The sequence below is a fragment of the Mytilus californianus genome, unplaced genomic scaffold, assembly GCF_021869535.1.
Source record: "Mytilus californianus isolate M0D057914Y unplaced genomic scaffold, xbMytCali1.0.p SCAF_20, whole genome shotgun sequence".
Classification (NCBI taxonomy): Eukaryota; Metazoa; Mollusca; class Bivalvia; order Mytilida; family Mytilidae; genus Mytilus; species Mytilus californianus.
In genome coordinates, this window is record NW_026262669.1 from 4,064,434 (window position 1) to 4,078,438 (window position 14,005).

General features: G+C 32.6%; 1 long non-coding RNA gene across 1 annotated transcript; it reads right to left on the bottom strand.

Moving 5' to 3' along the window:
* Positions 1-1,049: 1,049 nt before the first annotated feature.
* On the bottom strand, positions 1,050-3,746 carry LOC127731716 (uncharacterized). The gene is made up of 3 exons (XR_007995707.1): positions 3,342-3,746; positions 2,048-2,157; positions 1,050-1,169 (listed from the first exon to the last, which is right to left on the bottom strand). It is a non-coding gene; the product is annotated as an uncharacterized LOC127731716 (long non-coding RNA).
* Between the last annotated feature and the right edge of the window lie 10,259 nt (positions 3,747-14,005).

The window sequence follows — 14,005 nt, forward strand, 5'->3', positions numbered from 1 at the left end:
AAAATGTTGTAAAGAAATATCATGATAATGTGAAAAACAATGGCGTATAAAACATTTCGATAATCTTTTAAAAAATATTTTCTAGAAATATTTTCTGAACGTTTGAAAAACATCATGAACATCAAATAATGTTATAAAAATGTTTTTTGGATGTTTTCTTGTAAGTTAGACTGTGCCTAAAATGTTTTCAAAATGTTTTAAGAAGATGTTTTTAGTTGATATCAAGATCATATCAATATAAAAATTTCTGTACTTTTGATTGAGTTTCCTGCTTTTTTAAATAACAAATCATTAGTTAAATTAATTTATACACAGTGATTAATTCTATATACAAACAAGAATAAATCAGTTGTTTTGCTAAGCATATGACAAATGTATGAAATTCACAATTCAGTCTCTAAAAACAAGAAGTATCTACAAATTTTGACACATCCAAAATGGCAGACACAACTCATCATGGTCAAGCCACTTAACAAATATGAAGTCATTCTGTTCATCAGCATTACTAATTAAAGTAATGAAAAATTTGAGAACATTCAACATTTTGAAATACAATGTATAAGCAAACAGGAAACAGGTGCCAGATACAAAAATGTTCACACATCACAGTCCATCACTATCAAGCAGCTCATTTTAAAATATGAACTCATCTTTATCAGCTGTTTTGGGAAAAACAGTGATGAAAATATTTATTGGACAAAATCCGACAAATATAGGTGAACAGACGACAGACAGTGCAAGAAAGCCCACATTCCAACCACAATGGTATAATGTTTAGTTTTTCACTCTCAACTTTTATTACCTATCTTATACACATCATGCATATGTCAACCTGAACATGCATGACATATACCCGGTATGCCATTGGACATTATGCAAACATTATACACATTTTTAAGTTCAAGTTACATTGACTAAAACTTGTGTCCCAAATTCAGATTTTTCAATACAACTTCTCTTTCTAAACTAAAATGCTACACTTCTAATAGGGTTACATCTTAAGTCAATAATCATTGATACTTGGCTGAAGAGATGAGAACAAAACACCATTTTACATCAACTATTTGATTTATTTAAGAATACATTGAAAAAGTCAATCAATTGTCTTATTCAAAATCACTTGGAATGTCTTGTAGTGTCTTATATCTTTTTCTTGCTGTGCCATGCTTCTGAAAAAAAAAATTAATCTTACATTCATATACAAACTTCTTGCACATTCCTTTATCATAGAACGATTCACGTTGCCTGAAGGATATACATCCCCTCCCCTTTAAAGTTTTGAAACAAATAACGATGATAGTCTGTCGGAAGGGGACGATAAATGGCTGACCGTGTTAAGAGAGAGCAATATGCCACGCTGAACTTCATTTAGTTATTAAAAAAAAAAAACATAAAAAACTTTAGACTAGATATGTGTCCAGTCAAGAGTCTTATTTCATTAAATTCGTTGATTGTTGTCTATCATAATTTTTTTCTTTTATTGTTTTGTATAAATCAGGCTGTTGTTTTTCTTGTTTTTGTTAGTTTTCATTAAATGCATTGTATATAATGTAGGGGCCTTTAAAAGCCCTGCTACATAATGTCATTAAACATCTTATTGTCCTTTTTGCATGTTTTGAGTGATAAACTCTGTAGAGTGACATAGTTTATAACTTGTCATTTGTATCTAAGGGCATATGATACAGTCCTAGAAGTATACTATAGGCACATAATAACTTATCGAAGTGTTACGCATTGTTTTCGCAATGATGATAATAATATAACTTAACTTCCGAGAAACACACAGATGTCATTAAATGAGTTGTTTATATGTATTTGAAATACTTCAAAGGAAAGCAAATATGTTGTTTATGAAAGCACACTGTTGGACTAAAGGATTGATTTAAATAAACAACTTGTTTCTATTTTGTCACAAAAAAAATAATTTATTTAAATATCCAGATATCTTTTCTGTATTGTATGCCCTTAATCTTGAATGCAATGCATTGTTTATGCTAAATATTTGAATTAAATATGGAATAACAGTAATTCTGTATAAAAATCTTACTTCAAAAAAAAATTCTACTGAAAGGTTGTAGACATTCCAAAGAACCTGCGCCACTTCCAAATTGTAAACCTGCATATTGAACTTGTCCTTTGTGGCTTTTCTTTTAGCTCCTGTTAACAAATAAAAGATACATTGTATGTACATTGTGTGTATGAAGCAATAAATATAATTTTAAGCAACAGTTTATATTATCTTGCTTGTACTGAAGTCTTGCATAGTCTTTGTAATGTTTATTAAGCTGTTAAAGGAAATTTAATTTACTGTTTTGCAAATACATACATACACTGATTTTACTAGAAAAAAAATCTCCATATTCAAATGGTGCTTATATTAGTGTTATTGTAACTTGTTTGTGTGCCTCGGAAACAAGGTATTCAGTCATGCTTATTGCAATAGTTGTTGTTGGTTTAAGTCTGTCAAATTTCTTTTTCATAATGTGTATTTAATGTAGGCAGTTAGTTGTTTTGTTTCAATTGTGTTGAGAAAAATTTAACATTTGTTTGTCAAGGCTTCAAAGTGGACTATATGGCATTGGTTTTCTCAGTTTTGAAAGCCGTACAGTGACCTATAATTTCTTTTATCCAAGTCATTTAAATTCTGGTGGATAACTGTCTCATACACCTTATCGCTATTTCAGTATTTGGAAATCTGTCCCGCTTGAACTTTTTACGTCAGCATACGTCATACAATAATACACCTTATCGCTATTCCCGCTTGACCCGAGAATCTATCCTGCTTGAACTATTGACGTCAAACAACAATCACTTTTCCATTGTGGCATCAGATATTTTTTATGATAACGTCAAAATTTTAAGGGAACTTGTGACAGTTGTGTGATGTCCAGTAATGGTGGACAAATAGCAATAAGGTGTATTACTTTCAATTGTGGTGTTAAATATTTTCTAATATGACGTCAACATTTTACGGGAACTTTTGTGATGTCCATGGCCAGTAATGGCGGACAAATAGCGATAAGGTGTATTGGCAATCAAACACACAAGCCACATATCTTTATAATTTTTTTATATCAATGAACAAATTCATAATTGGTGTACGTAGATGCTTGAACAGTGTCGGATTTAGAGGCCCCGACCCCCTTATGGAGCTACTTATAAGATAAATGTATAGACTATTTACAAGTATCACTCCAAACGTTTGCTTGCCTTGGGCAGGGGCCCCCTTTTTTCAAAACCTTGATCCGCACCTCCAGAAACAGATGTAATTTGGTTCCGATTATGATTGAACACACACAATGAATGCACAAGTTTCATCTTAACAGATTAATCATTCTTACCAAGTGAGTATATATCGCGTAACAAACAATTTTCTTGGCTCTCTTTGTTGATATCCTGTCTTCGTTTCGAAATTCAAATTTCAAAATCATTTCCGGTGATAAAACAAAAGTCGATTCCGGAAAAGGTCGGTTTTCCGTAAGGCATATAAACGATACGAAAATTGAACTTAGTACAGTTACAGTTTTCATTTCTTAATTTCTAAAATATACACGAACGAAATGAATAAACATTAAAGAAAGGTGATTGTTTATTAATACATTATTGCTTAATTTAATGTTGACTCTTTTGAATTTTAATATAAGAAGGAATAAAATCTGACTTCAAGGATCTTCAAGATATCAATTAAGGATTTCAACCATAGTATCTTGCTTGTCATGATATTGATGAAATGTAGTACTATATCTTATCCTAAAAAAAAACGAGCTAATTCCACAAAACATTGTTTGTGGGGTTTTGAATAAAGTTTAAATAAAATGTTATTTTTATATCCGTAAAACAATGTAAAATGTTGAATAAAATATCAGTAAGACTATTAAGTAATGTGTATGTCAGAATATTTTATAGAAAACATTCAGCTGATATTTTTCAGATGTTTTATGTAAAACATTTTAATTTTACGTTTTAAAACATTTTATGCAAATAGCAAAACTATATTTTCTGTAAAACATTTTTTTGCAGAATGTTTTTTGGATATTTGGAAAATATTTACTTTAAATGTTTTTAAAATATAAAATACCAAATGAAGAAAATATTATTTTTTTATATTATAAAATATCTACGGGATATTTTAGAACAATGTTTGAGAACATGAATAAAAGATATTAGCAAATAATATTTTGTTAATGTTGTAAAAACATTTTACTTAAATGTTAGAAATAAAACATTTCAAAAACAATAAAATAAACATTTTTTTTATGTTTAAATGATATCTTATTGAAATATTTTGTGAGAGACGTCCATATGACATTTAAAAAATGTTTTTAAAATGTTGTGTGTTTGCTGGGCGTCCGTTCAGCTGTTCTGCTGTTTGTCCGCCCCGTATTAGGTTAACGATTATTATTTAAAGTATTTGAAACGTAGTGCACATTCATTGTATGTTCATCTGGATCTGAACTTTTTGAAAGAAGAAGAAAAAGAAGAAGTTTTTTTTTTTAATGCAGTCCATAGGCTTTCACTGTACAACATAATCTTTCTTTTCTCAGTAAGATTTTTACTGGAAGGTCTTGATAGTCTGTGTGTTTGTAGATCTAATTCTTTTGTAGATCAACTAATTATAGAATTTAGACTACAACTGTCTATATTGGTAGCGTATTGCTATTCGTGCATAGATACTGCAGAAATTCTACTGAATACGCTTCCAATATTTGCCACTGAACGTTAGGTAAATAATAATAAATCAATCATACACCGTGGATATCGAAACATAAAGGAGGCCATGATGAAATAAATTTTAACTGTGCGAGTCGTACAAAAGTACACATCTACGTCTTGTAGGAAATGGGGTCTCTAGACAAATGTCTCATAATTTTCAAAAAAAATAAACATTTATAAAAAAATAAGTCATCATAGATAACAGGATAAAAACAAATTGTACGCCGCAGACGCGTGTTTCGTTAACAGAAGACTCATCTATTTCTAAAATTCAAAGTTTTATCATCCGTTAATTTATAATAAAAGTGATGTGGAGTTTACATCAATGAGATAATAACCAAACGACCTTCAAAAATATCACGAGATATTATGAGATATCACGAGAAGTTTAAACAAAGAGCCAATGTCTACAATATATCAAGCTGTATAACGCATCTACAAAAGTCGTTGGTCCACATGTTGTTATTAATAACAACAATTATATTCTGAAATGTAAATAAGATAGTCAATTGAAAATTGTATTAAAAGTAAAATGTTACATAACACGAATGTAAATCATCGTCGATGATATCAATGTCAATATGTAGTCAGTAATAGATCTCTCGGAGAATTTAGATGGCGTTATACGATCAGAACTGACTTTCCAATTAAAGGAGATATTAAAATTTAGATATAATTGTCAATAGAAATTAATTGTGGATAATATCTTAATGATACCTTGTTGTTTAATGTAATATTTTTTTTTCTAGTTTTTGGATCTGACATTTTTTTGTTTAATTTAAGGTAAAGGACATATGAACTCCGTTTTGAATTCAAGGTAAAGGGCATATGAACTCCATTTTGGTTTAAAGTTACACACACTGAATCGGAATTCACATTAAAGTACCAGTCCATAGGTAGACTGGATGGGATTACATAATAGAGAATAATGGTTTGCAAGTTTGGCTGTACCTGTAAAAAAACTTATTTCAGACGGAAAAGTACATCCTAACTTTTATGTTGATGTTGATTACCGAGCACGGAAATTTATATACGGTCCGGGTAAACTTATCAATCCTTAAAGGCTTTAAATAAACTTATTCTAAAAGGCTACTGATTCGATCAACACTGTAATTATATCTTTGAATATTGTTTTTATTGGTATAAATATTGATTTTGTTATCAATAAATGAAAACCGTACTAAATAGTATTGTTATACACATATGCCCTTTCACGGTACTACAATTAATCTGTCGATACCTGTATTTTGGCATTGCACAAGGTCATGTTTTTCTCTGGCTACAAATATGACGTCTTTGCACTAAATCCATTGGATGTTGGATGTGTAATATTTATATCTTAGTCTTAGATACGTGATTTCTTTTATTAGTTGATATTGGCTTTGAACTAGCTTTCTGTAACTGCGGGTACTCTCAGATCTGTACTTTGTGTCTTTTTTGTTGTTATGGATGTATAAATAACTGCCACGTCCACTCTGTGTTTTTGTTACTTATTTTTGTGCTTTGTATCGATCTGATGATTTAAGCCATTTTCAACGGATTTTTATAGTTTGTTCTTGTGTTGTGCTGTAACACCACTGTCCAAGGTTAGGGGAGGGTTGAGCGCCCACAAACATGTTTAACCCCGCCACATTCTTTATGTGTCAGTCCCAAGTCAGGAGTCTGTAGTTCATTGGTTGTCGTTGGTTCATATCTGTCATATTTTTTTTTTGCGAATTGTTTTGTTATAAATTAGGCCGTTAGTTTTCTCAATTGAATTGTTTCATATTTTACATGTCGGGGCATTTTATTTTTTTTCATTGGTGAAGGCCGTACGGTTGCCTATAATTGCTTAATCCACTTCATTCAAATTTTAGTGGATATTTGTCTCATTGGCAATAATATCGCATCTCCTTATTTTCATAATGGATCAATACTACAGAACAAACAAACAAAGAATAGAGGAAAATAGACCAAAAATTAAAGAAATCTCTATTCTATATTTTTTGGACTATTTTTCCAAGTATTGCCCATAATTCTCTATTCTGAAAATCTCATCCAGACCCTCATAGTGCGTCATATTATATCGACATGTCATCCAATGGACTGTTACCTCGTGAAGTAGCATGCTTCGATTCCGACTCATGGTGTCAGTGTAGCCCATAATTATTGCGTATTAAATTTACATGTCATTGTTTGGTGATTTGAACTAGATTTTAGTAACTGTGAGAATTATAAGAACGATAATTTGTGTCTTGTGTCTTTTAAAAAAAATGCGCTGAGTACCGATCTGGTGATCCAAGTCCTTTCCTATTTTTTTTTATTGTCCTTATGCTGTACAGTTACACAACACTGTCCAAGGTAAGGGGATCATTTTAAACCAAGCCATTTAAGTGCCTGTCCCAAGCGAGTAACAGTAATCCTCAGTGGTTGTCACAGGTTGCTGTCTGCCATGATTGCTTTTCTTTCATTGGTGTAGTATAAATCAAGCCGTTGTTTTTCTCTTTTGAATTGTTTTACATTTTTATTCCGTTTATTTTTATTATTCTATTTTACTACACGGTATGGATTTGTCCATTGTTAAAGGTCGCACGTATTTTTGTTCTTTGGTTTATGGGTGTTTGTCTCAACTCCTATCATAACACATCTCTTTTTTTGAGATTCAACTTTATCATGTTTACTGTGTTGTATTATGAAGAAAGCAAAACATAAGATCGTGTGTACTATCCTATTTCGTAGGAAATGTATTTGAAATATGATTGATGCTTGCCTAACGTCTAACAACAAATATAAAATGCAGGATACTCATGTGATGTCTGTATTATCGGGGTTTTGTATATATTATCGTAAAATGTTAGTGACATGTGTACTAAGTTTCATGTTGACGTGACCACAAACTACCTTTATTAGACCAATTAAAATGTAAACCTATCACATTTCCGTGTTCAGTCAGCCATGAAATCTGGGTCAAAGCCCTAATTTGGCATATATTTTTAATTGTTCCCTAAAATAAACATGTGTACTAAGTTTCAAGAAGTTGTGACATAAAACTAAGCTAATTCACGACTGACTTCTACATTTTGTTAGAGCGTAGTGAAATACAATCCAATTCCAGATTAACAAAAGCTACCTTAAACAAATTAAAAACCTTTAACACGATAGATTATACGGGAAGGACGGACCTACGGTCAAACAGACGTTCATACTGGAAAACATAATGCCCCTCAAGTACTATCCCACAGTGGGGCAGAAAAAATCAAAAGACATGTCACCTTACTATAGGACTTCCATACTGGGACTTATGAGTCTCCATGTCGTTAGTCTTATTCATAAATGTCGCGAACTGCATCTGTTGTCACGTGGCACGCATTCGTCTAGAAAGAAAGCGGTAGGTCGTGGATTTGATCTCCAGCTGAATCAAACCAATGACTTTAAATTAGTAGTGCGGTTTCTTCAAAAGGCACGCGTCATTCAGAAGTAAGAGCAAGATGAGGCTGAGCAGCAGTCATAATAATGAGTCTGATTCGTGTAATTTGTCTTCATGCGGACTGATACATGCGAGTTAGCACGGGTCAATTTAAACATCTAACTCAGCGTGACGGTCTAGTTCAAAGCAGAGTGAATTCATATTTCATTACTTAAAGTCCCGAATATGCATGTTTGATATTGCGACAGGACATTTTAGACTTTTTGTGCTCATATACTTGTTCCTGGATTTAACCCACAAGCTTCCGCGCGCTTAAACCATGACTTCCATGATACCATCGATGCAGCTATTAATTACACCAACGTTCCCGGTTCCCTTTATTTAAAAAGTCATATCCGTTTCAAATTAATTATGGTTTTGACTGTTAATAAAATTGAAAGTCAACATTATTGTCTACGTCATTTAAGTTGCAGACGATTTAATCTTCTTCATAAAGAATTTCAATCTATAGATTATTCTCCACGTGCTGTTCGTGAAGACTACGAGATGTAGCGATAATAATCTCTCCACGTGCTGTCCGTTAAGACTACGAGATGTAGCGATAATGATCTGTAAATTACCAGTAGAGTGGAATGACAAAATCGGGTACCTGTTAATTTCATTATCCTGTTATTTGCACACTGAAATCCGTCCTACATTTTTATTTGCATAAAAATTTAAAGCACAAAACCATTTATTATCTTCACTTTCAATTAAACAGTTTCTGTTATTTACAAAGGACAAAACAGCATTTCATTTAATTACATACCGATATCTGAATAAGAGTTGACACACTAAAATGTATCGCCTGCTAAATATTGGAATCTCTTAAAGAGCGATTATTGATAAATGACTTTTCATACTGTGTTGAACCCACTGATGAAATAAAACTAGTGAGATGCACATGTTCATGCAACGGACCTATTAATTGAAGCATCGATCTGAGAAACGAGCCTTTTAATTGTAGCATCAATCTCAGTGAGAAACGGGCCTATTAATTGTAGCATCGATCTGAGAAACGGACGTATTAATCGTAGCATCAATCTGAGAAACGGGCCTCTTAATTGTAGCATCGATCTGAGAATCGGACCTATTAATTAAAGCATCGATCAAAGAAACGGACCTATTAATTGTAGCATCGATCTGAGAAACCGACCTATTAATTGTAGCATCGATCTGAAAAACTGGCCTATTCACAAAACCGAAAGATGGCCAATGAACCATGAGGAGGTCAAGTAAAAATGAACCCTGCCACACATACGTGTACACCTTGCATTCATTCTTAAGGACGAATATGGTTAAACTGTTACTTATAGTATCGTACAATGAAAACTTAACTTTAATCATGGAAACATTAAAATAAGGGTCAAGGTTAGATGAACCCTGTCAATCAGATTAATTGTTGTTTGCTTAAAGTCCATGCATTGGCAAATAGTTCATGCATGTTCAGGAAGAGAACAAATTATCAATGAATACAATAGGTAGGTCCTGCAATAGGAAGCCGACCGGGATCAAGGGCGGGAAATTTGGAATGCCACTGGAAAATGAGGTAAAACGGATAAGGACAGAATTGTAGCATTGAAACAGGACATATGAGGACCCCTCAAAGAGTTTTTACAAGTGTCATTAACGTGCAGACCGTGACCATCTCTCGACACCAGCCATCGGATTTAAAATCCTCATTATGACGGCTTCTATTTCAAACATCCCGCGCAATCTTACGGATGCCCTACTTTGGCGATAAATTTACTACCGTTCGGAATAAGATCAAGGAATGGTCATATTTCGGTACCCCAATCAAACATTGTGGTCCTGTCATTATACATGTCTTACCTATACATCAACTTTCAAATGTGCAAGACAACAACTAATTATTTAAGTTTTCTCTTCATACTTTATGTCGGGGTTATCAGGGGGTTTAGGGAAAGGGAGATTTTTCACCGGTTTCCATATTTGTTGAAATTTTGATTTAAAAAAAGTGTGCTTTGATCATATGAACTAGTATTCCTTTTATTTTAGGTAGTTTATCAAAATAAATGATATACTCCCAGTCATAATTTTCCTGCCATTCAGTGATGATTCACAACTTTCTTCCCAGGTGTATTATTGAAAGCCAAATCATTGACTGATTATAATAAAAGGTGGTACCATGAATCTATTTTCCTTATTCCGTATATAGCTGATTGATTGTACAACAAGTGCTTTGCAGTACACATTTAATTCCTAGTCTAATATTTCAACAACAAAACTTTGAAGCCCCACGTAGTCTTGATGGCTCACCTGGTAACTACACATAATATTAAATAATTTTCAATTAAAAAAGCTGGTTCTTTTTGCAGTTTGCAGTATCTGTGTATTTTTAAGTTATAAAATAGTATGCAGATGTTAAATATCATGTAAGGGCAATAACTCCTATATTGAGCCAATTGATGCATGATTTTAGTCATATTGGTATTTTTGTACAATGAAGTTCTTCAATGATTCGATGCTCAGTTTTTTTTTTTTTTACAGTTTTATGTCTATCAATTATAGTTTTCAAGATAGTATGCACAAACGACAAATTTGATCAAAACTCATTTAAGGACAATTTCTCCTACAAGCTATATGAGGTTGTCTGATTATTTTGGTGTAAAATGAAAGTAGGTAGAACTTGACTTGCTGAGCATTTAACACCATTTTACCTTCACATTTTTCTATTATGCTTCTCAAGATACAAAACACTAACTTTTAAAAATACATTTTTTCTAACTCTTACGTTCTAGGAGGAAGAAAACGAGATGAGGAATTCATAAAATCCTGGAAACAAGCTCTTTATTGTGACTCTAATAAAGATAGTCATGGTAATAAACTAAGAACGTATCGCAAAGTTAAAAATAATTACGAATTAGAAAAATATCTCCTACTGGACCTTAACAAAAATGTTATGTCTAAAATGGTAAAAATTAGAATTAGTAATAGCAAATTACTAATAGAAGTTGGTAGATATACTAGAACACCTTTAGAACAGAGAATTTGTCCAGGCTTTGCAAGGATGGAATTGAAGATGAATTCCGTTTCCTCATTCAATGTAAAGCGTTAGAATTTAATAGAAATATACTCTTTTGTAATTTAAGTGATATAGTTCCATCTTTTGTTAATATGTCTGAACAAGATAAATTTAGTTTCATTTTGAAAAGTAATGATACTGACATTTGTAATGTGTGTGTAGCTGGAATAAGCGATATGTATGATTCGAACATTCATTTAAAGCAAACATAATGTTGTTAAGAACTGTTGTAGTATTAAAGCTTATTGTAATAGCTTGAAGTGATAATATAGTATGAATAACACCTCCACGCAATGTAGATATAAAATATGTGTCTCTTATCATTGAGAAAATATAACTCTGTATATTTGTTTTTTGTTTATTTTTGTCTGTTTTTTTTTTGTATTTGTATTTTGTAAATGTCAGCTGGTATCATTCCTGTATTGGAATTTACACCAATAAAATTATTTGATTTGATTTGATTTGATTTTACGTTCTATTTTAGCTGTGCTTTCCATCTTGACCGATCAACACTAGACATCTTGAGGATAAATTTCAATTGGCGAAAAGGGGATTCAGGGATGATATTTTTAGCAGTTTTCAAACAGACGGTAGCTCACTCTCCCCCTTTAGCCGTGCGAGTTAATCAAAGTACCGTGAGCATTGATGGAGTAAAGCTTGCTTTCATTGTGCATTGTTGTGAGCTTACAAATTAAACATTGCATTGCAATAACCTTCAAACATTATTTAGCAATTGTGTTGTCTCCCTTTGTCCATAATTATTGTAAGTAAAACGGATAGCTCTACAGCTGTTACTTTGAATCAAAATGGTTTTTCTCGACAAGTTTGACCATACACATACAAATCATTTTGTAAATTGGAATAGAAATAGCAGTCTTTGCCGTGCAATGAATACCCCACTCGTAATTCAGAATGGGTGTCTCACGGAGTGAGATAAAAAAAAGTGTTCTAATTCGTCACTGTTAAGCTGCAGACTAGATATAGTATTGTAGAAATATGTGACTAAATTTCAAAATATTGAAAAATGAACAGCAAACAGGAAATATGTGTTTGTTGCTCACATGCTATACAACCAGTGATCACTGTCAAGCTACTGACTATCTGTTCAGTAGAACCTCTACCCGAGAAAGGTTTGATGATATTATTTATTGGACCTGCAGACGGACAAGATGATTGCTATATAGATCCAGTCCTTGAGCAAGGTGAAATAATTGAGTATATGTCATAGATAAATTGTTAATCATATATAACGGTCATGGACATGGATGACCATGGATAGTATCTTAAGAATTCCATCTCGACTACAGTTTGGTGTGTAGACACTGAAGGCACAAACACACATTTAGAGCAGACGGCTATAGCCTACCAACTTAATCTTTTTTGTCTTAAGTTTAAATAACAAGAAGCTCCTAAGAGCCTGAATAGCTCACCTGTCAAAATTTGAAATAATAGGTAACAGCGACCTATAGTTGTTTACTTCTACCTAAGAGTGTGGAAACTTCAAATTTGCCAATTTTTCTGTTGATTAAGGGACATATTTAGAAAATGGCAAAAGTGATGCGACCCATATTCTAACTTCATCCGTGTTGAATTGGGTGGTAATAAGCTTTGCGTATAAGTTTCATAACATTTGGTTGAGGTACACTAACGTTAAGAGAATGGAACCAAATTTGGAACGTAAGGGCGGACAAGAGTAAGACTTAATGTCCCCTCCGCCGAGCTTTTAAGGGCAATAACTCCTATAGTGAAGAATTTGATAGTTATGGTCATTTTGGCATTTTTTTGTAGATCTTGTATAGCTGATTTATAGTTTCTACCCATCTATTATAGTTTTCAAGATAATAGCCAAAAACTCGTAAATTAGTAAATACGAAATTACTCTTATAAGGAGTCCTCCAATGTTTTCAAACATGTAAGAATTTCTGTGTCTTGTATTAATTATTATTTTTGCTGTTTCTACTTATACGTTATAGATTCAAAATACAAAGCAAAACCTTGAAAATTAGTGAAAAATCGTCATTTAAGGGCAATACCGGGTAACTCCTACAAGGAATTATCTGGTTGCTCTGGTCATTTTAGTTTTTTGTAGATCTTGTATTGCTATATATGACATCTACCCAACTATAAAAGTTTTCAAGATTAGAGCAAAAACTTGTGAATTAGTAAAAAAACTGTCATTTTACGGCAAAAACTCCTATGAGCCATCTGATATATTTTGTGGTAACACAGGAAGTAGGTAGATATTGACATTCTGATAATCCCCACCCCCCCCCCCCCACCCCCCAATATTATTTGTCAAAAATATCAAGAGTAGATAGAAATTGTCATGCTGATAATTTTTTCAGTATACAATTTAAGCTAGCTCCTATATTTTCATAACAGCTGCAAAAAAAAATATTATTTATGGGTCAATAACTCAAAAACAAATCATAAGATTTTTCTCAAATTTTCAGGGTAAATTCATCTTGACGGGCTGAACTTTAATGCATTTTACACTCTTAACCTAGGTCCTATAGTTTTCACAACAGCAAACAACTGCTAATAAAATGCTCCGCAGGGCGCAGCTTGATACGACCGCAGAGGTCGAACCCTGAACAGTTGGGGCAAGTATGGACACAACATTCAAGCTTGATACAGCTCTGAATTTGGATTGTGATTAAATATTTGACACAGCATAGGTTTCTGACACAGAATGAATGTGGTCTAAGAACTTAAAAATTTTAAATTGGACATTCACCTATTATGGTCCAATATCCAAAATCTAAATACATGGTTAGATTCAGCATATCAAAGAATCCCAA